At 44.6% G+C, this 26,108-nt stretch overlaps 1 protein-coding gene across 4 annotated transcripts in view; it reads right to left on the reverse strand.

Moving 5' to 3' along the window:
- Window positions 1-23,110: 23,110 nt before the first annotated feature.
- FHIT (fragile histidine triad) overlaps window positions 23,111-26,108 on the reverse strand; it is a 552,831-nt gene continuing 549,833 nt past the window's right edge. For all 4 annotated transcript variants that reach the window (XM_027640694.1, XM_027640696.1, XM_027640695.1 and 1 more), the window contains one exon: window positions 23,111-23,453. The gene's annotated coding sequence lies outside the window, so the exon portion shown is untranslated. The remainder of the gene's footprint in view (window positions 23,454-26,108) is intronic.

A 26,108-nucleotide genomic window follows, 5' to 3' on the forward strand; every position in this document is an offset into this window, starting at 1 on the left:
GCTGGGTGTAGCCCCTGTGTGCTTTGCCAAACAGTCTTTGAGTGATGGGTTTACATGGCATGTTTTAGTCTAATGAGTTTAAGCACAAAGTTATTATTTCTAAAAAAATACATGCTATATATTAAGTGCTGTCACACTTCTATGGACATTATTTTACAGATATTATTATAACATTAAAATATCAGAAAAGGCTGAACTCTCACCTGGGAAGCAGCACATAATGCAAATCAATAGAGCTGCATTTCTTTACCGCTTTATTGACTCACAAACACGCAGCTTGTAGGAGTCCTTCAAGATCCTCCCCTGTTCACAACCCTGTTATATTTCCAAAAGCCACTAAAGGAACAGTTTTTTTCCTCAAGGTAACTGCATAACTTCCTTCTGTTTCATGCCAAAAAACACTATGCACATCAATGGACTGCAGAGCATGTTCAGATATCTCTTACCCTTCACTAATGATGTTCAGTAGATCAATCGGGGGAGAGAGTAATTTCCTTTTTTTTCTCCCTTATAGAGGATCTTGATCTTTCTCTGAGGGGAATGACCTTGACTTGGTGATGCAGCTAAACTGGGAAAGCTGTTTTGCTATTCAAACTGAATTTAGACTAGCTAAATAAATAGCAGGGAAAAGAACAAATCTTTTCCCTTAAATAAATGTAAGATATTAAGACCTGGCTTTGCAATGATTATAGTCTAATACACAGCTTGCTGAGAGGTGGTATTTTGCCTGTGTCTCTAACCTTGAATGTTCCATTCATCTCTGTGGAAATGCTTCCTTTTTGCTATATACATTTTGTGCACACAAAGAACAATTTAAAACGTACATGGCATGGACAATCAGAGATACCTAACTGCCTTTTTGGAAAACATGAATTGTGCCATTTTTTTTTTTTTTTTGTTAATACAAACACAAAACAAGTCAGTGGCACCACATTAATCATTCAAGCCGATTGGAAAGTCTCCAAGCTCCAACTGAGTAAAAAAAAAAACCAAACGAAAAAAACCCCACTACACAACCACAAACAAAAACCCCACACACTTTGATAAGAACCAACTGGGAATGAGATTCTTTTTTTCCTCTAAGTTTCAAAAAGAACAACAACAAAAAAACAATTCGAAGAATTGGCAAGCAAACAAATTGAACTATCATGGCTGGTTGTAAGGGCCATGCTTTGGCTCTGGAGAAACGATTCATAAATATTCATTAGCCTGGGGAAACATGAAAAACAGGATTAGACTTGTTCATGGGAGTTCATCTTTAGGGTCAATGCTAGGGTGAGAGAGGCAAGACAGGCAAATTGCAGTTTTATAACGTATTTCCTGGGACAGACAAGATCTGCAGACTTCTCTCTTAAAAACAAAAGAAAAAAAGCAACTTCAAAAGACAGCGAAAAGGCGTTTTCATTTCTTTGCACAGCAGAGATGCTGTCTCAGCTCAGGCTGCCCCACAGAGGATGCACACCCCAGGTGCTCCCCCGGTGCTGTGCCATGGGATGTGATGGCTCTGGCTGTGTGTCCTCAGGGGCTCTGTGTGGCATGTCCCCACATGGTTGCCTGTCTCCACAGACCATGGCACTGCTCCCATGCTGTTTGACACTGCTGCAGTTGTCTTGTCCCATTCACCCTGGGATATGGCTTGCTGCTGGGGGTTAGTGCCTGTGGCACGTTTTATGTCCATACAGAAATGGGAGTTTTACTGTAGGAAAATATCCTATGGTTTTGAAGCTGCCAGAGTTGCTCCTGAAGTCCTTCCACAGAAAGTCGATGCACAGCAGAGAGCTAATGAGCTCAAAAGGCAGGTAGGATGGGAAGAGCCCACAATGCTTCCAGGAACCACCCCCAAGTTACCAGGGGAATAGAAAATGACTGTGACCTCTGGCAAGACGGCCAGGAGCATGAAGACATCCATATGTCACCTATCTGCTAGAGGCTGAGATGGAGAGAATTGAGTCTCAGGGAAATGCAGCCAGGTCCAGATGATAACTCAATACTGTAGGACTTGGAGCCGCTGCCTTCCTCTGCTTCCAGGGAAAAGGCTGTTCTTCTGTTTACTCCTGCATTTCTTAGTTGCCTGTTTAGAAGGTGACATTGGTATTGCCTGTTGCCAAATTTCTTAGCAACTGCTTTCCACTGCTGGATGAATGACTGTGTGCTGCCATGAGACACAGAGTGGCATTAGCAGCATCACTGTGGAATCTGAGAGTGAGCCCCTGTGCGCATAGGAAAGGAAAAATACAGCATGACTAGAACCAACTGAAAAATCAGCCCTCCACTTATCCACCCATTGTAGCACACAAAGTTGATCGTGCTTTAACGCCGCTAAAGGGAATGGGTGAGGGGTTTTAGTGACTTTATTCATCATCAGTGCAGGACAGAGTCACCATGAGTGATTTCTACACTTAGAATCATACAAACATTGTATTGGGTTTGTGTGGCGAGGCTTTGGTGGGAGGGAGGGATGGGGGGGCGGCTACAGGAGTAGCTTCTGTGAGGAGTTACCAGAAACTTCTCACATGTCCAGTGGAGCCAATGCCAGCTGGCTCCAGAATGGACGTGCTGCTGGCCAAGGCTGAGCCCACCAATGACAGTTGTAGCTCCTCTGGGATAACAAGTTTAATAAGGGCAGAGAAAAACAAAACCCTGCACGATTGCAGCTGGAGTGAGCAGTGAGCATATGTGAGAAGAACAGCTCTGCAGACAGCAAGGTCAGTGAAGAAGGAAGGAGAGGAGGTGCTTCACGTGCCAGAGCAGAGATTCCCAAATTCTAGATATCCAATCTAACACCCTACCCAGCACAACTTGAGGCCATTTCATCTTGTCCTGTCACTTGTTACTTGGGAGAAGAGGTCAACCCCTACCTGGCTACAACCTCCTTTGTAGAGATGGATAAGGTCTGTCCTGAGCCTCCTTTTCTCCAGGCTAAACACCCCTTCATAAGACTTGTGCTGCAGACCCTTCACCATCTTATATTGCACAGGAATATGATCCTTAAGTCGAGTAGTTGGGACAAGATGTTGGAGCCTTTCTGCCATTGCACCAGGACTAGGAAATGCAAAACACCTTGCAAGGTGTGGGTGGGGAAGTACAACCTAAGAGTCTTGCCAGAAATTGCACCAGTTTTGTAGACACATTGGGCAAAGATGAAGCTGAATTGAGGAAAACAGTAGCTATAAATATTTTCTGTTTTGCTCTAAGCAACAAAGCCATGGAAATAAATTGGTCAGTCTGCAGGATCCAGCTGGTAAATATCAGCTTTCCCAGTTCCACTGGGAAATGCTTTGTCTCATGGTACTCAGGATACTGTAATATTGCCTTGAATTTTTGTCTCTCCTATCTGCAGAGTCATTTCCTCCCTCTTCTTGGTTACTACTGTCACCTCTGGTGCCTTTTAATATTCCACAGTAACTCTTCCCAGAAGCACGAGAGGCTGAGGGGAAATTGGGCTTGTTCCACTGGAGTCTCTTTGTGCAGGGTTTTCTGTTTGCTGATTATTATCTTGAACAAGCAGAATCCTCACAAAGGAAGGGGGAGGAAAAGGGTGCTCACGTTGAGCTTTTGTACCTTTCCCAGGCTGTTTTCCTCTGCTTGCTGGGTTACAGAGATACAATCACAGAGCTTTAACAGTCTTGCTTTGGGGTGAGGGATTTCCAGCTCTGCAAGGTGGATTTCACTGAGTTTGATGATCTGGGAAGGCAGAGGCTGCTGGACAGGCTGTGCAGTGCTACAGCTCTTCTCCATTTCGATTAGAGCTCATCACGTGCTGAGTGAGGACAACCTGCTATAAGAAGTAACCAGCCCACAGTATGGCAGTGCCAAACAATCGATTGCCCTTCTATTACAGAGGACTTAAAATGCATCTCCACACTGGGTGACTCTGTTTTATCCCGTTCCGGGTGTCTATGGGTGCTGGGGTACAAGGGCTGTGGAAACAGCACCCTGACTCAGCCTGATGGGAGCTGCTGGCTTTGGAAGGGCCCACGGCTGCTGTTTTCTCTTCCTGCATACTCAGGCATTGCAGGCACTACCAACAGGGAGTCTGGGCCCCATGGGCTCTGCACTTGCTCCAGTCTCTTGCTGTTTTCTTTTTCTTACCCTGCATTGATACTTCCTTCACACTTCTGCTGGTCCTCGATCACCAGCAGCCAGGGCATTGCAGCTGTCTATATTTTAACTTAAAGTGAGTGGCATCTTTTCTCCTGGCAACAGGCTGCCTTGCTTTCTTCCCCTCTCCTTCAATAAAAAGTGACAAGTGCTCCTTCACAGAGCAGCACAATCAAAGGAGCCGCTCACAGAGAGCTGACAGTAAGTTGTGTGGTGGCTGCAAACTGTTTCACTCTGGGAAATAGAGTTCACATCCTTCCCATCTCTCTCCCTCGTGTGACACTGCCTTGCACCCTTTCTGATCATAGCAGAGCTTATCTCATTGTGGCTTATCTGAAAAATCAGCTCCCAGATATTAAAACCATGTCAAAGGGGTTTTTGTGGCTCTGCGGAGGTCCCCTCAGTGTGGTATGATGCAGCTGAAGGCTCTACTAGAGGGCTTTGCTCCCTGCTCTGCTGCTCAGCACCCTGCTAATTGCTGGGTCAATATATAAGGAGCTTTTCTAACCATTTCAGGATGCACTGATGTGCGTCTTCAGCTCTGGTTCAGGCAATCACAGGCGCACTTTGGATGGAGGAGCTCATCTCCCTGAGTGCCCGTGCTGCCTAGCAGCAAGGGAGCCTCTCAGCAGTGCTGCGAATCAATAACATCTCTAGTTCTCCTCCAAATTCCCTGGAGCCAGGGAGTTTACCTCTCCTCTGTCTTCATCTACAGCAGTCTTCCTCAGCACTGATGGGCATCTGATACCACTGTCTCAGTGCCAAGCATTTGTCAGTCTGTGTTGGAGGCATTTTGATTGAAAACGTGACTGTTACTGGTCACAAGCTGATGAGGATGTGTGTATCCCAGTGTAGCTCCAGGATGTGTGTATCCCAGTGTAGCTCCACTCTCAAATGGAGTGTTTGTCAGGCTACTTTTGGGCTGTAATGGCAGCTTTTGCAGCATGCTAGTCAATTCAGAAGGCAGTAGTGCAAGCATTGATGGTGGATGCCCCTCTGCTCACCACTGTGGATATGGGCAGGGCAAAGTGTGTTTCAGTGAATTACTGCCTTCACTGTTAGATTATTTTTTTTACCCTTCTAATTTAAATGAATGTGGCTTTAGCGAACATAGATGTACATTGGTATGAGCAGGAGGAAGTTCAAAAAACCACTTTGCAAGGATTCTCCTTCTGCTGCTGTGCTAATGAAACTGAAACACTCTTCCTTTCTGTGTTCTGTGCAAGATAGCTGGACTTTTTACTTTTGTAATTAGTTTCTACATGATTATTAATATTTTCATTCTTGATTCCATGCCAATGTCTGCTTTTGGCCAAGGTCTCTTTTGACCATCTTGTTTTGCATATTAGTACTAAGCTGCTGAAGAAAACACTGTTTTTGCTGAAATCTGGGAGACTGCACTTGCTGAGCAGACTGGGGTAGCAATTTGGGAACTTCAATAATTAGTCCTTCGTTCCCAGAAGTCTGCATATAAATGTGAACTAACCTTTAGGAATCCTCTGCAGCTCTGACAACTAATATCAAACTTACACTTTGCAACAGGACAGAGAATGTATAATTTATGAGCTAGTGAACTATCTTTAATTAAACCAGTATTTTCTAAATTTTGACTTAATTTAATTCTAATCTAACAGAAAGAAGCAATCTGGGTCCAGCCAAGGTTTTTCTTAAATACCATCCTTGTTATCTAGGAGACTTTGAATCAAGTAAGATAGATGGTTTTAATTTCCATGTTCTCAGTGTAACACTTGGGGTCAATGTTTGCATACTTATCATAGGCAGTTTACCACTGACAACCACCGTAATTGTTCAACTTTTCCTTGGTGAAGACCTGATTGACTATTATGCACTGTATTTATTTTGTCTCACACTAAAATATAGATGATTGATTATTCCATTATTCTATTGACCAAGGCTGTAACAAGGTGTGACAAATACGTGCCATTACAGTCCATAACCTGCTGGGGAAGGTGGTGCAGTCAGGTAGGAGAATTCTAATGCATGTGACTCTCTGGAAAGCTTTAGCAAACTTTCAGGACACTGTATTTAAAAGGCTTTACTTGAATGAATATTCCTTATTTTTGCTAAGTACTTTCTAAGAGTGAAAAAAAAGATAACAGGTCCTTATCTGAAAAATATGATTGAGACCCCACTGGAATAAAGGGAAATTCTTCCAATGAGTTACTGGGCTCTGGGAGGGTCCTGAAGGTAATCCTTCTGTTTACTTCACTGAGAGTTGTGTCAGCCCTGAAAAAAAATCACCATTTGTTAACTGCATTAAAATGTGCAGGGAAAGAAGTGTCTTCTGTCACTGATGTACCACATTAATGTGAATTATATGCACATAACAAGGGGACTTAGAGTTGGAAAGAGAAAAATCCTGCATTTGAAAGCTCTTTATCTGCAACTTGGTATTTGAAATGCGTAATTTAATTATCTTTGAACTTCTTTGTTCCTCCTTAAAATAAATCATATTTAATTTTACTTTTAAATATCATGCATTGATGGACACAGCACTGGGGATCGTGGCAACAAAATGGTGTTGAACCAGCCACTGGAAATTAGTAGTAATAAACAATGCATTTGCTGCCGGTCTGTCATATTAATTAGCCTTCAGAATGTGTCAGTCCTTTTCATTTGTATTTAACGTTGCCTGAGCTTACTGCCAATTACATACAGTGTTGTTATGAACTCAGCTTTCACGTGATTGTGTTGGATTAATGTGGCTCTTTTCTTTGATCCACTATAATTAAAAATCACAGTTATTATTTTAAGCAAGTGTAAAAATATAATCAGTTTGCATATGCAGCTGCCTTTTTCTTCTAATATACTTTAATAACATTCACCTCTAATTAACAGCTGTGAAAGTCCTGAGCCCTGTTTAGCAGCTCAGAGGAGACTGCAGCATTTTGGAAGCCCCACACGTGCCCCTGTCTTTGCCCTCTGTCCAACCACACTGGGTGATGTTTTTGGGTGATATCTGTGGCCCTTCAGTCCCCAAATCCTCAAGGAGAGCTCATCAAATGTGAGCTGAAAGAAAATTCCAGCTTAAAACTCAATACTATTTCACACTGAACTTTTAGGGTTTGGTATTTCACTGAACTCTTGGTTTTGGGACCTGCCACCGAGTAGGGGTGAGGAGCAGACAAAATGCCCAAACCAGAAGGACATTGTTTCCCATCTCTACCCACTTCTCTGATGCTGACAGACAGGACTCAGACAGCAGAAAGGCTGGCAAAGGCTGCTCCTCTGCTGGAGCAGATAGAAGTAATTAGTCAAATCACTGCAGCGCAGAGAGGGATGCTGGCCCATCTCTCGTCAGGCAGCAAATGACTCATTGCATAACAACTTCAGTTTACTTCAGTGAAGGGGTATTTTTTTTTCTTCTACTACTTTGAGCAGGGAAACAGAGAGATGAATTTTTCAAAAGGCCACCACGGCTTTTGTTTGAGAGCTTTGCCTTCTAGGTCTCCCAAGGCCACTGAGAAAGTCACGACCTGAATAAATGTCATCAGCAGTCACCCTGGGAGGGATGGAGACCAAAAGCACTGCTGCCTCTTCAAGAGGCATAGCCATGGTGAACTGGTGAGCAGCTGGTGGATAGCTGGTGAGTTGTTGTTATTGACCCTTTTATGCCACGTGTGCACCAAGCGCTGCTGGGTCCCGTGGGAATAAGGCAGCCCTGCATGCTCATGACATCCACCCCCTTGTCCACACCAGCCCCGGTTGGAGCACAGCAAGGACATGCAGCCCCCACAGAACCACTGCTGGCTGGAAGAAATTTTTCCCAACAAGCAGAAACAAATAGAAAATTGCCCTCTTAATTTCTGCATCACCTCTCAGCGAGTGACGAGCAGTCAGCACCGTGTTTGCTGAGGGTTGGCCCCTTCAGCTGAGTTTTGCCCACTGCTGTGCTCCATCAGCTGCCATTGCAAAGGGCTTCTGTGCTGTGAGAGGCAGAGTTTGCCTGTCCCACTGTGTGCCCTTCCTTACTCGTTCCCAAAGCAAAGAATTAAGCTTGAATGAGTGGAAGTTAGTAGAACACAAGGCATGCCTTGCTGGCCCTTCGGTAAGTAACACACAGTGTTCTGCTGAGGCAGGGCTCTTTGTGCACATAATAAGTAATGTTCCAGTGAGATGAAACCTCAGGCTCCTGATTCAGCTGATATTTCTGGCAAATTGTTGACCTATTGCAGTTTATTCAGGATTTTTCTAGTCCTGTTATAGCAGCTCTAACAGCGACAGATTTGTCATGCTGTTTCTAACAAATATTCAGCTTTTGGGACTCTGAAAGCTATAATATCTTGAGGCATCCCAGATAATAATTGCTTCTCTACTCTGCAGTAACGCTCTGTGTTTATAGGCAAGGAAAATAAATAATTTAATATTAATTAATAGGATTTAATATAGCCAGTGCTAGCTTGTGTCATAGAATAACTCACAGGGACAATTTTAATTTCACCTGACATATGTATATTGATGATTTCTCTCCTGGGCTGGAACCAGAGGACAGTGTGGCTGCACCCTGGGCAGGGAGAAGGGCAGCCCAGGTAATGAGAGGTGGCTGTGAGGAAAGAGTACAGCAGAGCCATTTGCTACCTTGAAAAATTTTAAAGGAGAAAGCAGGAAAATGGCCCTTCTTTCTCTTCAGCTTGGGAAGAAACAACTGCAGAAACAGTCTCCTTGCCTGAGAGTGATAAAGTGGTTTTGATGGAGAAAATACTGCTCTTTTAGAACAGTTTTCTCTGCTTTATTGTAGCATGAGGAACATTTTAATCCAATTTTGGACCTGTTAAAATTTGGAGGAATTTTCAGAGTTCCTGAGAAGCTAAAAAAATGTAAGGGCTTATGTCACTTCAAAGAGGACATGTGTCAAATCATAAAATGATGGAATACTTGGTTGGAAGTGACCTCTGGGATCATCTGGTCCAGCTTTTCTGGCAAAAGCATGGTCAGACAAGATGGTCCATTGTCCTGTCCTGCTGAATCCTAAAAGTGTCCAACACTGGGGAATGCACCACTTCCCTGGGGAGATTATTCCCATGGCTGATTGTTCTCACTGTGAAAAATTTTCTCCTTGTGTCTAATTGGAATGTCCCCAGAAGTAACTTGTACCTGTTACCCCTTCCTCTTCTGTGTGACTCCTTGTAAAAAAGGAGCCTCCATCTTATTTGTAGCCACCCTTTAAATACTGGAACGTGGCAATAAGGTCTTTCCTAAGTCTTCTTTTCTCAAGGCTGAACAAACCCAGCCTTCCCTCATAAGCCTGCTCTTCCCAGTCCTTGGATCATCTTTGTGGCCTTTCTCTGGACTCCCTCTGCCTGTCCACAACTTTACTGCATAGAACTGAACACAGTATTCTAAATGTGGCCTGACTAGGACTGACTAGAGTGGGATAATGACTCCTTTATCTCTACTGGTGATGCCCTTGTTGATGCCACCTGCACCCTGCTGTCTCTCTTTGCTGCAGCAGTGCACTCATCACTCATATTGAGCTTGTAATGGAGTGACAAAACCAAATGCTTCCTTGTGCTTCACCACCTATTAAACCCAGCAAGAGGCTGTGATCAAACCCCTTCCCTGAGTGTTGCTAAAAGGCTTTTATTAGCAGTGAGATGCAGCCTGTGGGGACCTGTCACATTGATGTTTCCCTGACAGGGGTCAGAGATCAGACAAACTTCCGCAGCGACGTACGTCCAAGTTGTCTTTCAATATCCTTTGGCTTCACATTTCATGTCACATTAAGGCTTTCAAAAAATACTCATGTTTAAGACAAAACTCAGGCTGGCGCTTGTACAAGCCCATAGGTGCACACTAGCAGTTGTTCTTTCAGTGATTTTAGGGGGATTTCCCTGAGGTCAGGCTCATCCTTGGCTGCCATGGGATGGATCTCCAGTGCAGCTCAGCCTGCATGAGTGAGAATGCTTGCAGACAGCCGAGGTCTTGGGAATTGCTAATGAAACCAAGTGCTCTGCCAGCAAACTACCCTGGGTCTCCCACTGGCTGTGTAATTAAAATGGGGACTGTATGGGTGTGAAGTTAATGCTGTATACATAATGTATCTGTCCCAAGGTAAGCCTTCACATCTGTTCTCTGTAAAACTGTAAGTGCAGGATATAATTAAGTGATTGAGAAATAGGTTGAGCAGAAAGCAGCACTGTCCACCAGCAGCTCAAACTGTCTCTCACTGCAGAGTGCAGGGAGTCTGATCAGCCAAGAGTTAGAGCCAGCATAAAACCAGGCTGGAGGTGCTCCTGGTTAAAAACATTCTTGGGCTTGGCGTTTTTAAATTTTCCCCCTTTATTCTGTCATTGAGTACAAGGAGAAACTTCAGCCTGTAAATGCCACCGGTTCTCCATTTCACACTGACATTCCCAGGGACAGCAGAACTGCCTGTAAAGTGTCTGTCACCCAAGGAAAATTGGCAAAAAAAATTCTTCCAGGTTCCTGCACACCCTTGTCACTCGTAAATAAGCTGTCACTTAACCCTTACATGCCCACCTCCTTCTGCTGCTGGAGCTAAAGATGGTGACATACTCGCCTCAACGCTGCCGCTCTTCTGGGTGTGGGCAGTTCTGGGAGAGCTGCTAATGAGAGGGAAAAGGGAGGGAAAAGAGGGGGAAATACCTGTCCTGGCATTTTAGAAATGTGTTTGGAAGTGCATATGTGGAGTCAGAAATGCTCCCCCAAAAGATTTGCAGCTGTAGCCAAAAACGAGCCACTCACCCAGGCTTTTCTTTCCATCTTACCTACTTTTTGTTTTGCTAAATGTCAGTTTGCTTGTCAGCCTCTGGCTGAGGTTTTGATGTTATTCCCTCACTTCTTTCAGCAGGATCCTTTTGCCAGAAGAGAGAAATGCCATGGCATGACAGCTCTTCTGTCCCAGCTGGGGCTGCACCTCTGAGAGGGGGGCTCTGGCAGCGCACAGCGCCTGGACAGACAGACAGCACAGCTCCTGGATGGGTGGGCAGCAGGAAAGGAAAGGTGTCAGGGCACCTGTCAGCAGCCGGTGGATTTAAAAGTAAAATATGCAAACAGGGTGTCTGCACTTGGGTCATTTCTCCTGGTACAAAGTGGGATGATGCCAAATGCATCCTGGCCAATTTTCTCTCCCTCTGTCACACTCCAGCACTGACTCAACACCTGGAGATGCACAATAGTATGTATATAATATTTTATAGTACGTGTATATATAGCTATATTTATTATTATTAATAATTTTATAAAGTATATTTCTATATATGCGTATTAATATACGTATATACATGCAAATCCATTAGTAGCCTTCTAAATACTTAATATATTTATTTCATATATACAATACATATTTAGTGTATATATAATATGATAATTATATATTATAATATTTTTAATATAAATGTATACACACATATGTAAATGTTTTAGATATGTGTACATATATATATATATACACGTGTGTGTGTTTAAATACATGTGTGCATACATAAAGCTCTTTTAAAAGGTCTTTGTATGTCCATATACTCCCAGGAATGTATATATATATGTGTGTATATATATGTATATATATATATATATGCATATGAAGATACATATATGCACACATTTTAAACATTAAAAAATATTGAGGTTTAGATATATAAAGACCTTTATATATAAATTCTCTGTAAACTTTCTATATCTACATCGACATCTACGTATACACATCTATATCTAGTGAACATAAGTATTTTCCAGAGAGGGCTGTGGCCCTGGTGCCTGGCTCAGCAGTGCCCACCTCACCTGCCCAGCAGGTCTGGGGGAAGTCCCCACCACTGTGGGCTGTGCAGCCCCTGTTGCTGCTGCCCCTCCTGTTCAGTGAGGTGTGACTGAGTGCTCAGGGCACCTTGGGTTGAGCTTGTGCCTGAGCATGTGTATTTGTTTCTTTGTCTCTTCATGCCACTCTATAAACAATGGGATTTCCATTCCCCTGCTTCCACCTCTCTCTGCATTTCCTGGCATCTGTCTGTGTTTAGACTTGATAAACATGAAGAGTGCTGAAGTTTGTCCTGTGGGAGATGCACAGGTGTGCACACACCCAAGGCTCACTGTCTTGTGACTGTTAATTTTCCCCCTTGTTTTACTGACAAATTTACTCCAAAAGTCACTGCAAAGAGCAGCTGAGGACAGTGCAGAGCCAGAGCCCTGCTGCAGGGCCAGCAGCCATAGCTGGGTCTTTGGAGAGGAGACTGAGGGGTGGAAAGGCATGATTTGCTTCTCAGCTGCTGGATTTGACTAGAAATCCTCTGTTTAGTGTCTATAGCACAGATACTTACTGATAGTTGTTTATCATCTGCAGCCTGGTTTATGTCAGGAAAGGTTTGGGATTCAGTATTCCTTTTCCTTCTGGTTACGGGACTCAGTGGGGCTTGCAAGTGCTGCTGGAGGAGACTGAGGATGTGGACAATACGCAGAAAATTCAGTTTATCTGGGACACACACATCTGGGCAGACTCAAGGCAGTGTGACTTTCCTGCCTGTGTGCAGCTAGCTGAAAACTGCTATGTTGATTTTGTGCTCCAAGGAAAGAATTCCCCCCTCCTTTTTTTTTTTTTTTTTTTTTTTTTTTAATATCTTTGGCTTGAAATTTATGAAGTGCTTGACCACTCATGGAGTTCTGCAACTCCACCATCTGCATCATTACACAGCAGGCAGGTGGGGACAGGCCACCTGCTTCAGATCTGGAAAGTGCCACTCGGTTTAAAGGGAAAAAAACTTTTAGGAAGCAGCTGGAATCAGAAATAGATTAAAAATATCTTTTTAAAAGGACCAAGAATTAGCAGAATCTAAGTGGCACAACAGAGGAAGCCTTGGCAACAAAGCAAGTCATGTGAATAGGTCAGGAAGGGAAAGGATGAAGGGAGACTTGTTTAGGTAGACCTAGGAAAGATTATGTAAATGTACAACTTCTACAACCACAGGGCATTGGAAAGACCAAGGAGAGCAAACTGAAGGGCTGCTGGAAGGGAGCACAGGGCAGGAGTATACGGGCAAGTAAATGTTATGTGCCCTCTTCCTTGAAGCAGGAAAAATGTCTGGCTTTTGGGTGAGTGTGGGCTAAAAACACCATGGTAAAGAGTCTGAATGCAAAACTGGGGTTTAAGATGTGCAGAAATCAAATACCAAATCCATCAGCCCACAGCAAGTTAGGTTTTTTAGCCCCGATCACCCAGCAGGAACTTACAACTGGATGATTTTAGGTGCTTACACACTTCATTGGGTTTGTTGGGCACTGCCTTGGAGAGAGTGGGCAGTCCTACATTTTTTGAAGGTGGGGGCTTAACCAGGATATCAGCTCAGGGGTGGGATTGTGTACCTGGAGTGTGCCAACCATAGTGCAATTATTTAAGAAGGGCTTGCTAAGTGAACAGGGTCCAGTACTCAGAGCTTAGTCATGTTTTTCTGAGAGAAAGACCATTTACAGAGACACGAAAGCAAATGGGATAAAATGCAACATGATTTACCAAGCAAGATTAACCTGAAATCCCTAACTGATCTTGCAGATAAAGGAAATCCAACAGTTCCCCTCCTCCAGGATTTAAGTGAATCCCTTGCCTTTGTGCTCTGAATATCTAACAGTATAAGCCATGCTGGAGAAGATGGGGATTAATTAAATAACTCAGAAATAGGTGGGGAATTGGCTAATAGAGCCCAGTAATGGAAAGAGACATTTTTCAGCGACTGGACTGATGCTTACATTGATCACTCTCTATCTGCATTAAAGGCCTCAGCAGAGGAAACCTGCTGAGGGAGCCTGGTGAGGAGGGTGGCCCAAACACACGAGGAGCTTCGGGACATTTTAGTGAAAGGACCTGGAAGAACATGAACACACAGCAGATAAAATATAAAAACCACACTGGAACAGCATGGCAAGAGGCACCTTGTTGTCCTCCAAAGCCCCATGGCAAGAGGAAGCACACCCAGTTTATCACATGTGGTGCATGCACTGTCCTGCAGCTGTGCACCAAGGCATTGGACTTCCTAGTGCCCTGCTCCAGCCCTGTGCCTGGAGGCATCTGCAGCTGCACACTGGATGCTGTCAGATGCAAAAAAGCTGTGGTATAATCAATCAATGCTGGTGGCATCACACCTGGCTCAGCACCCCCTTGTTCACAGCTACCAGGGAAACCCGTCACAACCACGTTCTGGTTTTCTTGCTATGCTTCTCCCTGCTGTCACCCATCTCTTTGCATGCCTGATTTCTGACTAATGTAAGTAAATTCACGCACCCCTTTTTTAGCATAATGAATACTAATTCCTTAATACATGTTATTTTCTACTGTATCTCCATTTCTGTACTATCCATCTTAAGAACACCGACTTTTTTTTTGCTATCACTGTTTGTCTGCTGTGTGTATATAATTAGAACAGTTGGCTCAGGTAATTATTTCTTGCTTCCCTCAGTTCATTCCTCTGCTTTGCTCTAGTCTGCCTCGTTGGGGTTTTTCTTCATTTCAGGCTCTTTGGAGGAAGTTTTCAAAGCAGGGTGTGTGGCTTTTAACTCTCCCACCCATTGAATTGGAGGCCACCAGCTGCTAAACCCTCTAAAACCTCCGAGTTTGTCAAACACTCCCCAGCAGCCGACTTTCTCTTGTTCCCCATTTCTTATCCCGAGGCTCTTAGTGCAACTTTGTAAATGATATTTCTGCAAGTGAATTGTCTGGTTGAGAAAATTGCCTGGCTGGTTTTATTCCCCCAGGGCTGCCAAGCATCCAGCACTGCTGCTGTTCAGCTCACTCCCAGCCCAAGGAAGAGAAATGCAGGAGCTGGATCTGGCCAGCCCCTCACCTTCAAGCCATTCTTGCACCAGCAGCAGGGAAAGGAAAACTCCCAGTGGCTGAGGGATTCGTGCAGAGACACAAATCAAAAAGACATTGGAGACCTGGGAAATTCCTGCTTTCCTCTGTTCCCATGTCAGAATTTGTCTTGAAAGATTTCCTTTCAAGGGGAAGTTCCTGTTTAATTACAGCTATTGCAAAGACAGTTAATAGCTGATGAATACACCAGTACGTTTTAATTGAATATATTGAGCATGCTGAACAAAAACACAGCTCTTGACCTTTCTCGTAAGTGAAATGTTAGAACAAGCTTGTCTACATTCTGAGCCCATGGAGAACAAGCAGAGGACCACCCATTGCTGTTAGTGGAGCCACCTATGTAAATCCCTTTATGACAGGTCAACAATAGGTTGCTTAATGTGCAGTTAGTTTCCTTTTATACAGTTATTGTTCATGTTGGAGGGGAAAAAAGTGGGAGGGCTGCTCTGGCTAAAGCAGAGTGCTCCAGGTTGCTCTGTCTCTGGCCACTCCAGCCTCAGCCATCCCACAGCAACACTTTTGTTAATTCCTGGAAAGGCCTTGGGTGATTTAACACTGGTGGCTATAGTTTGTCATTGCGATGGGACAGATCTGTGAACTTACCACTCTCTCCTGCCCTCCAGGATCATGACAAGACAAAGCCAGATTTATTCAGGATGCTGGGATGCCAGGGACCTCTGGCCCATTGCCCACCTGGGCGCAGGAACTACAGGGATGTGGGACCCACACCCCTCACTGTCCCCTTGCCCCAGCCAGCTTCTGTCTTTATTGATTTCTAAGGAGCACGAGCTTGTGATTAAAGTTTGGTCAAGCTTAAGTACTTTTCTGAATTGGTGCTTGGGTCCTTACTCCAGCAAAAACTCGCATTGATTTGTGCTGGAGCATAGGCTGAGTAAGCCCTCGGGGACCATGATATATTTGCAGCATGGTGCTCTTCAGACACATGACAATTTCAGGGCAATTTTGTAACATTAAAACAGCATTACAGGTGTGTCTTTAACTGGCCATAAATAGAAACCTTGACTTGTCTATAGTGGTTTGATATTCCAAGCTAGGCAGGAACATTTAGTCCTGGCTCGCAAGCCATTTTATCACCAAAAAGAAATTTTGTAGGTTAGATAAGTCAAGAGCTTACTCTTGCAAAACTTCAGCCCGTGTCTGTGAGCTGCAGTGAAGCTGCATCTAATATTCAAGAGCAGGAAGAAAAGGAAAGGCTCTTTCTAAGGCTCATTAGAGATGGCAAAAAGATACAAAAAGACCAACGCCATTTTACACTTGTAAAAATACCCCTAGTAGATTCATATATTTTAATCTTCAGTACAAAAGCTTCATAACTACAGCAAGGCATTAGTTTCCGATGACTAGCTAACCTTTTTTTCTATAGCCTCTGGCATTAAAACTCTCAGTGAAAAGACACTTTAGAGCTAGTTCAGGCAGTTCATTTTCTGTCAATCAACTCTTAGGCTGGAAGTATAAAGGCAGCAACATGACAAGATTTCTATTTTAATATCTTTACTCTTGATAAGATAATCCTAGAGGAACGGTGGTGATCAAATATTTACAGGCAGTGCTCACTGACACAGCCTATTGTAAAATTAAATACATAAAATTATGTGGGGATAATGTTAATGTTGTGATAGGAGGACAAAAGGCAGTGTGCTTGAAATGAAGGTTGACACTTCTTAATATATCCTCTGAGGCAGGGACCAGCACTGCCTACACAGGGAACAGAAGAGCTGCTTTCGTTTCACATTTTGTGACCTTTCTCCTCTTTTCAGTAGCTTGTTTGCTATTTAAACACATTTGCGTACTTAATGATCTGGATTTTTAAGTGTGTATTTGTGTGTGTGTCCTGGGTGTCTCTCTGAGATGCCCTACATGGCTAATGAAGCCTGGGAGAGAGCAGGATTTGGCACTGAGCCACCCCCTTCCCCCTTGGGAGCCCCGGTTTGGTCCCAGCCCTGGTTTGGGCTCTGCTGCCAGGGGCTGTGCAGAAGAGAGGGCACAGGCTGGGGGTACATGCAGGGTCTTTGCCCACTCACTACATTGGTCAGAGCAAGCAGTTACCTCTGGGGAGCTCTTCCTATGCACCCTGCAGACATGCACGTTCCCCAGAACAGACAGAAGTTCCTGGTTTTACTGACCAGGAGACTTACAGCAAATGCACTGAGGGAGAAACATTTGCAAATGTGGGGTTTTTTTGTCTTCCCCTTCTCTCTGTGCATTCCTGGTGGGACATGCAGTGACCTCCCTCACCTGGCTGGCAATGCTGTGCCTGATCCCCCAGGACATGGTCAGCCCTGCTGGCTGCCAGGGCACTGCTGACTCAACTTGCTGTCAACAGGACTCCTGGGTCCCTTTCCTGGCACTGCTTTCCAGCATCTCATTCCCCAGTCTGTCTGCACATTGGGGGTTGCCCCATCCTAAGTGGAGAATCTGGAACTCCTCTTGTTGAACTTCATATGCAGGGAATTGTCCCATTCTGCTCTGCACTGGTGTGGCCTCACCTTGAATACTGTGTGCAGTTTTGGTCTCCATGATATAAAGAAGATATTAAGCCATTAGAGAGTGTCCAAAGGAGGTCAACGAAGATGGTGAAGGGCCTTGAAGGGAAGCCAAATGAGAAGTGGCTGAACTTGGATCTGTTCAGCCTGGAAACGAGGAGAGTGAGGGGTTACAACAGTTACAACTTCCTTGTGAGGGGAAGAGGAGGGGCAGGCACTGATCTCTTCTTTGTGGTGACCAGTGACAGGACCAGAGGGAATGGCCTGAAGTTGTGTCAGGGGAGGTTTAGGTTGGATATTAGAAAAAGGTTCTTCTCCCAGAGGGTGGTTGGGCACTGAACAGGCTCCCCAGGGCAGTGGGCACAGCACCAAGGCTGACAGAGCTCAAGAAGCATTTGGACAATGCTGTGTGACTCTTGGGGACGGTCCCATGATGGGCTAAGGGTTGGACTTGATGATCTTTGTGGGGCCCTTCCAACTCACATATTCTGTGATTCTGTAACCTGAAGGCCCTGTCCCTGCCTCAGCTGTCTCAGAGGTGCTGGCAGCACTGCAACACACTGAGGCCCCTCCACCACCGCTCTTTAATGCTGCTCCACTGAGGCTCAGCCAGAGCACAGGGAAAATAAAGAGCTGATTTAGGCTGAAAAGCCAGTGCTAGCTAATATGGGAAATTACTCCAGCAATCATCACTCTTTTTCTGTCACTATGGTGACAAAAGAAATAACAAAAGCCTGAGCAGAAAGAGATAGGGTGACACAAGTAAAGAGGGACAGAGCAAATGCTCGGCAGCTGTAGCCAGGTCGAGGCAGATCCAAGGAGGGGACAGGTGGTGCTCAAAACCTGTGTTGGAGCCACCACTCACTGGAGGATTCAATTGTGTCCCACATGTGCATACAGGGGTTTGCAATGCGACAAAAGTACTAAACCCACATCACACCAAGTGCCACAGTCAATGCAGCTACCACAGACCTAAAAAATACCATAATCCTGGCCATATAAGGCTTTCATGCCACAGCTTTAATCCTAATGCACTATTGATTTTTCCACCTCCTTCCTCCGTAGTACGTATGTGCCGCCTGCCTTAGGGACAAGGTCTGCAGCCAGCCTGGCCTCCTCCCTGCAGCATCACAGCTCTGAGCATCATTAGAGGACACAGCGAGGAAGTCTGCTCTTCCCAGCCAAAGCAACGATCACCTGGGACTGAGAGACACGTGTCCAGAATGAATAGCAAAGCAGGGAGGGACATGCCTGGAGGCAGCCCAGGACCCAGAGGAGCAGCTGATGGCAGGCCAGTGACTCTGGTTGCTTGGCCCCTTGTCTCCACAGCACCACTGGATGGGTTTACCACCATCTTGCCATGCACAGAGATATGGTTGCCAGCTCAAAAACAGCAGGTTTTTGAGATGTTTGAGGAGAGGAGTATCTTAAAGAAACTAAAACTAAGAAACGGGGCAGTTGCAGAAAAATGTGCAGGTCCAGGGACCACTTGCTCAGGAGTCTCAGGTGGAGAAGGTGCCAGTGTGTTCATGCCTGTACTGCAGCGAGACTTCTGGCTCTGGGGGTCAGGAAGAGGTCACCAGCAGATCAAACAGCATCCAATGTCTTTGCCGCTTTAAACAGAATTTTTATTTTCTTGGAGTCACCTTCTAAAATATGGAGTTGGGAGGAAAAAGGGTGGGGTGCAGAGGGGAGCAGAAGAGGGTGCTGAAGGGAGCAGTGGAGAAAATCTTCATCTTGAAATGCCAAGTCAAACATTCCCCTGCCCCACCAAATCTTTTATTTTTTTCCCCCCAGGAAGGAAAACTATATTTTCCAGCCAGCTCTGCTCATGAGTGATTTTGCAGAGCTCTGCTAATGGGCTCTGCCAAGCTGTGGTCACCCTATGGAGCTATTGGCAGGAGAGGTGGCAAGTTGGAGAGGACTACAAGGGAACTCTGCATGATATTTTTTGATGAGCTGATTATTCAGAAATTTCACAAGAGCTGAAATATATCACTCTGTTCTGAAACTCACAGCCCTGCCAAAACACAGGACAGCTTACATGAGCAGCAGCGTTTTCTCCTTCACAGCACTGCTGGCCTGTACGTCAGGAACCAGATGCAGGAATCGGACAAGGCTTTTCAGCAGCCATCGACCACAGTGACAGCGAGAGGTGGGGAGTGGAGAGGAAGACACAGAAAGCTGAGATAGAAATTATTTTGGTACTTTCATGGCTGTCACTACGTGTGTATTAGGGCTTCAAAGTTTTTCATTAGCTCTGTGAGTACTGGGACATTACGATTTTTATTAATTTACAGCTAGGGTGTGAGATCACCCCCAGATCCCACATGGATTCAGGTATTTCTATTTCAGGAGGTGCTCAGTCCCTGGTCACATTTCAGGGTACTGTCACATGCCAGGAACTGACCTTGACTCTCCCCACTGCAGCCAGGACCCTCCGTCTTAGCTTCGTCCTGAGTCTGCAGCCAAGTCAGGCTCCCACAGAGACCAACAGAACACTTTCCCCTCTCTCCAACATTAATTAAAAACAAAATATTGTGTTATTTGAGCACAAAGTCAAATGAGAGCCTGATGCCTGGGTGTGGGTGTATATGTGCTGGGGGAGGTTAGAAGCAGCACAGAGCCAATTTCTGAAATACCACATGAAGTCTTCAAGGAGCTGACACAGTCCGTTCCCAGCCCATTGATCTGTCAAAACACAAGTTCTTTTGAGCTACTGGGGTGGCATCAGCTGTCCCATGGAGAACCAGGAGCTGGTGCATCTGCATCTGGAGCAAGAACAATGCTGAATTGCTGAAAGGTAATTAACAAATATCCTCATCCTGTACTCACAGCCTTTGCTGAAAGCACTGTAGAATACCTGCGTACCATAGTGCAACCAGATTCACTGCACAACCATAAGCCACCAAAGCTGCCTTTCTGCACAAAGAAACATAACTGTGGTCAGATGAACACACTGGAAAACCAAGCAGGGATGTGCAGAAGCCGAGTACCCAGGACCTTGCACTGCACAAAATAGTTGCCGTGTGCCAAAGTCTTTAGAGGCCATTCCTAATCTTTTTTCCCAGCTCCAGGAGTATACGTGTGTCACCAGGTGGGTGCCACGTGGTTGTCAAATGGGACTGTGCACTTCAGCTGCCTGGCATGGCAGGGACTGGATGCATGGGCTGATGGTGTCCTCATGAGCTGTGTGCTCCCAACAACCCGTCTGTTGTTCTGTGTGTGGGAATAACTATCCCTGAGACACCTCTTCCACAATTGCTGTTTCAGGGCAGGCAGGGGACAGAGGGCATGTGGAGCCACATCCTGCTCCCAGCCTGCTCCTGCAAGTCAGCGAGGAGACAGTGGTTGAACCACAGGTGGTTTGCTAATGAAAATAGAGACACACAGGCATAGCCTCTGCAGCCCTTTAGAGAACTGCTCACTTCAGCAAAACAAACCCTTAGTAATTGAAAAAGCCTGGGAAACTTGCTTGTGTGTAAGGACAGGGAACGAGGGTCTGAGCTGTGTAAACAGTGAGCACAGTTAGCTCTGTTCTGCTAGGAAGCCACCCCATGGGAACCACTCCACTTGTGCCATGTCCATCTGAGTCCCTGCACAAGCAATTTTTCCCATGTTTTGTGCTGTGGGTGGGGGAGCTCAGCACTCTGCAGCATCCCCCCAGCTCAAAGGCAAGCTTGGGCATGACCCCATGAGGACAAGTGATTGAGGTTGGAAAGGACAAAGCTGGTTACAAAGGCCATCAGTGCCTTCAGCACAGCATCTCCTCACGTTTCCAGCAGCTGCATCTTTGCATACAGCTCCCTGCCTGTGGAAAATTAAGTCTATAGGAATTATATAAATGATCCAGACACCATCCTAAAGGCCCAGGTCTTAAAAAAAGGTGGGGGTTTACTCCACATACTGCTGTCATGTACTTCATGATCTGCCTTTTCTAATCTCTCCTTATCTCTCACTCCAATCCTTTCTCATGTCCCTCATCTATTGCAAATTCCCTTTTTAAGCTGGAGCGAAGCACATAAATATTTTCATGCTGCATAAATAGGTTGTTTTGTGCATAATGCCACAGGAGGCTTTTTTTAAAAGCAGGACCTTTAGTGCTGTGATAACGGCCTCCTCATTTACACAAATGAAATCTTCCATGGAGCTCAGCACTCATCTCCTCGGCAGCCCCCATGCAAAATGGTTGGCGCAGCGCCCGCTCATCACAGCCTACAGAACTAATACAGAATATTCCATACTTAATAGGAAGCCATTGAGAATCAGGTTTGAAAATACCTTGCAAATGTAACTGATGCTCAGGTTTTTCTTTTTGCGCTCCCCAGCAGCACAACCGTTGTCTTCCTTCTATGCGAAATCACAGCTACTTTAAATACTAAAGTGCAAAAGGAACACCATTTGTGTTGGCCCATTTGCCAGCATCTTTGACCATTCTGTCTGCTCACCTTACCTTCTCTGTCACTTCTTGCTCCCTGACCTTCGTTTCCTGTTTATTCAGCCCTTGTTCAGGGTCTAAAAAGTGCAGACACCATCAAAATGGACTTTTCATTTACTCTGTGTGAAAAAAGAAATAGTGTTACAATCTGTACAGTTTTTAAAAGGGCTAATGGAAGATATTGAGGGCCACACTGGGTCATGGTAAATCTTCGAATCAAACTGACTTTTCAGGAGTAATATTTTAACAGCACCACAGTAAAAACTGGAATCAAATGTCAGTGATTGTGTTCTAGTGTTTCTATTTATATTTGACTAGCATAAAGATTTCAAACCAAGGGATTGAATTGCTCTGCAGCACATAGCAGAGAGAGAGTTAAGGAAAATTATTAGAGTTCATCCATTGTGCATTTTCACAGTTCTTGGGTCAGGTTGCAACCCTCTAGGACAGACTATCATGGAGCACTTTAATTTGTTCTGGACCCTGACCACACTGTGCTGTCAGGCATGCAAAGCACTGCTGGGCTCTGGTTGGGACCTGACCCTGACCTCCTCAAGCCCTCAGGTAGAGTCTGCACCATATGGCCTCCCTCAGCATGGCTCTTATTGAAAGACTTTGTTTTTCATCTTGATTTCAGGGGACACAGAAAGCTTCAGTTGTCATTTCCCTGCAATTCCAGAGCAAGATTACAGATTCTCTTTTCATGGATATCTTGCAGACTTATTTCTTCTCTCTCTCTCTGTTGTTCGACTTCTTCTCCTTTATTACATGTTAGCAATCAACAACTAACCCGTGGTGGGTTTCTTCCTGTGCAGGGCTCCAAACACAGCGTTTCCAGCCACGAGTTCGTTCCATGTGGGTGGCTCCCACTCGTGTTGTTTGTTGCTACAAGCAGCCATTTGTGTCAGTTTAACCCTAATGTGATTACTATCCCATTAGCAACTTTACATATTAATTGTTTTGCAGAAGGGTTTTATATCACCTTAAGCTCCAGAAGCCTTGTCACAATGCATTAAAAGAACAGAGAAAAGAAAGATCTTAGGAAGCTTTAAATTTCTTGTTATAGAACTCACCTGACAAAACAGCAGCTCTTTAAGTTTATCTTGGCTAGTCTGTAACAAAGCCTTGGTTTATATGAATTGTCAAATTGCTAAAAGATCTAATTTTTTGTATGATATAATAGCCCACACACAGTAACTGAATCAAAACGCATAACATGGAGTAAACACTTTGTAATGTACCAAAACACAGTAGCTACCTGATTTTGCTAGCACTTTATTTCAATTTAGGCCAAGGGACAATTTAAAAAGATTCATTCCCAAGTATACAATTCAGAAAAATATGAGTTACTACTCAGAGCAATATCTGAACCAGTGCTGTTAGTTGTCTTAGCTGAAATTCAACCTTGATGATATCCAAAGGTCCAATAAAATTTTTCATAGAAGAATCCCATATTTGTTGAACATAATAAAATTGTTGAGTTGCAGCTCCAGGGCCACTGAGAGAACTGGAGAATGAGGTCTTTCTTTCTGGGGACTTTCTTATGTCATGGGATGTGTTTCAAACACTCTGTTACCTGAGAAATATCAAACATAACAGATTGTTACACATAATAGCATCTTTGATTTTTGTTAGTAAGACAAAATGTAAGGCTGTTTATTACTAACGACGTAGGTGCTCATTAGGATGTTCCGACAGGAGACACTGACAGCAACAGGCAAAAGGAAATGTTCAGTGTTAAACCCACACACGGTACATTTCAGCTCCTATTACAGCCTGTGTGACAGAGAAAGGGGAAAATCCTTGCAACACAACTATTTTAAAATTATTTACCAGAGCAAGAAAGAGGAGCATTTGTTTGATTATTTTTATCTGCTTTTACAGTAAAGTTCGCTTCCAAGTAATACTAATGCCTGCCTTTCACATTGTGCTTTTCATTCCTAACTCACAAAACACCCTCCAAGAGAGGTCAGGATCATTTTACAAAAAACAAACATGAAGTGAGGCGACCTCTCTGATGTCCCTCAGTAAGACAGCACAGCCTCAGCTCTGTTGACCGCTGCTCATAGGAACAAAGGATTAGAAAGGGCATCTTGTGTCATCAAATCCAGTTTCTTACTCTTCAAATCTATTTTCCTATAATAACCTCATGCAAGAGTCTTTGGGGCTCATGATTTCTTATATAAGCTCCTCCAAATACTCTTTCAAGACCATCATCTCTTGTATATCCTCATCCACCCTGATCCTGTGGGGGGACTCTGCATAATGCCAAGGTATTACCCAACAGTGACTGGGGGCCATCACCCTGAAAATGCCCCCAGTCTCACATGCTGGAGAATGAATGAGGTATTTTTTGCCATGTCTGCTCCAAATTTGTGCTCCTCTTGGTGGTCCATCCTAATAAGAGACCTGTAAGAGGTGCCATGACAGACCTAGAAGGTGTTCCTGAAGCAGAGAAATAGAAATGCTGAGAGCCTGACAACTGCAGCCGATTGCAGCTGTGAAAGCTGTGTGTGAAATCCCTGCGCAAGCTCACAGCACAATTGCTATTGCAGCATTAACTGGAGGCTTGCAAGAGCCCCAGGTGCTGACACAAACAGGGCATTTGGGTTTACCCCTGCAATACCTGTGGTTTTGTGTAGAGACTGACATCCTGGCAGACAACAGAGCCTTGAGTACGCTCAATCTAACACATTTCCAATGTCCATCACCCCCTTCCTTTTTCAAATAACTACTTACTGGAGGAGTTATTAATGCCTTTCCACCTACACAGCCTGGATACTGACACTCACACAAAGGCAGGTTTCAAGCTTTGAGGTCACGTTCGAGTTGCTGGTTAGAATGTCTCTCTGGGCAGTTCTATTAAACAGCAGCTACAGCAATAGGATACCACGATACAACTCTTTGCTAATAATTGAGCATGAAATGGGTTTTTGGCTTGGTATCTTCAGTTTTGTACCTTCACTTCGGAACGTGTTTAGAGCCGGCTTCAATACTGGGGAAATTATTTCAGCTTATTAAACACAAAGCTGTTCCCCGACTGTTAGACGAGGGCACGGCCCCTGAACTCTCTGCCCGGGGCTGCATGTGAGGCTCGGATCCTTGCTGCTGTTGTGGCTGCAATTCCCCAGCCACCCACTTCTTCGTTTGATTGTCTTTTCTCACTGAAACATATGTTTCCGATTCCGATGGCATTTTGAGCAACAGTTTCCATTGTGTGCCCCTCCTGACTGACAGTTTGATGGCAGCCTGTGAATCACTTCGCACTTGTTTTGTGAATATGCTTCAAGGAGGGTCTGGCTGCTCAGTAAGTGCATCCTTTGGCAGCTTTGGGGGCAAGAGATTAGCACCATTTTAGCAGAGGTTTGGGTATAAAAGTACTTAACCACAGTTGATATCATCCCCATTTGAAGCTCAGCATTGCCCTGTACTTCAGCTCCTTTATCCCAGGTCCTGGGACACAATTTCCACCAGTTTTGCTTGACTTTCCCCATTTTCCTCTCACATAATGTGACACACAAAGCCTAATGATGAATCAAGAACTGATCAGACTGAAAATATTTGGTATTTGATAGACAGCCCAGTAGGCCTTCAGGTTGCTGGACATGCAGGTCAAGAGAACATTAAGAGAACATTTGGCTCTCTGTCAGCTTTCTTTACCACCAGTAACCATTTGCTGCTTTGCCTTTGTGCTGTACAATCTTGTCTGTGTCTCTGGCCCCGATGTTTCTACTGGAGCTATAATTACAGGATCCAAGCAGTGTTGTACAGAATTCATGTACTCGACAGCTGAATTAAATGGACACCCATAGGGAAATGAAAGTCCAGAGAACGAGATGTATAACTTTCAGCACAGTACTACTTACAGCCTCGAAACAGAGCCCTGGAATAGGTGTGAGGGGGATATTATATCTATGCTGGCCTCCTACAAGAGGAAGACATTTCATTCATAACTTTGGCTAACTCTCTTGTAGCTTTGTTTTCATAAGAAATAATAATATGCTTCAACCAGAAAAATAATCAGCCTTGATGCTGAAGGTGGCTGTGCATTAGCACACCACATTTGTTTGGGGAAGCCTTTTGCCCTGAGCCTTCCAGCATGGGTATCACTGTTGTACACAGCTGCTGCATCACTTCTGGCTGTTTCTATCTTCCCTTGAAGAGATAATGTAATTCCTGTGTATAAACCTTCTCCTTACTGCAGAGGTGGAGGATCTGGATGTTTTACACT

Source organism: Corapipo altera, unplaced genomic scaffold (genome assembly GCF_003945725.1).
Source record: "Corapipo altera isolate COAL_440 unplaced genomic scaffold, ASM394572v1 55, whole genome shotgun sequence".
NCBI lineage: Eukaryota > Metazoa > Chordata > Aves > Passeriformes > Pipridae > Corapipo > Corapipo altera.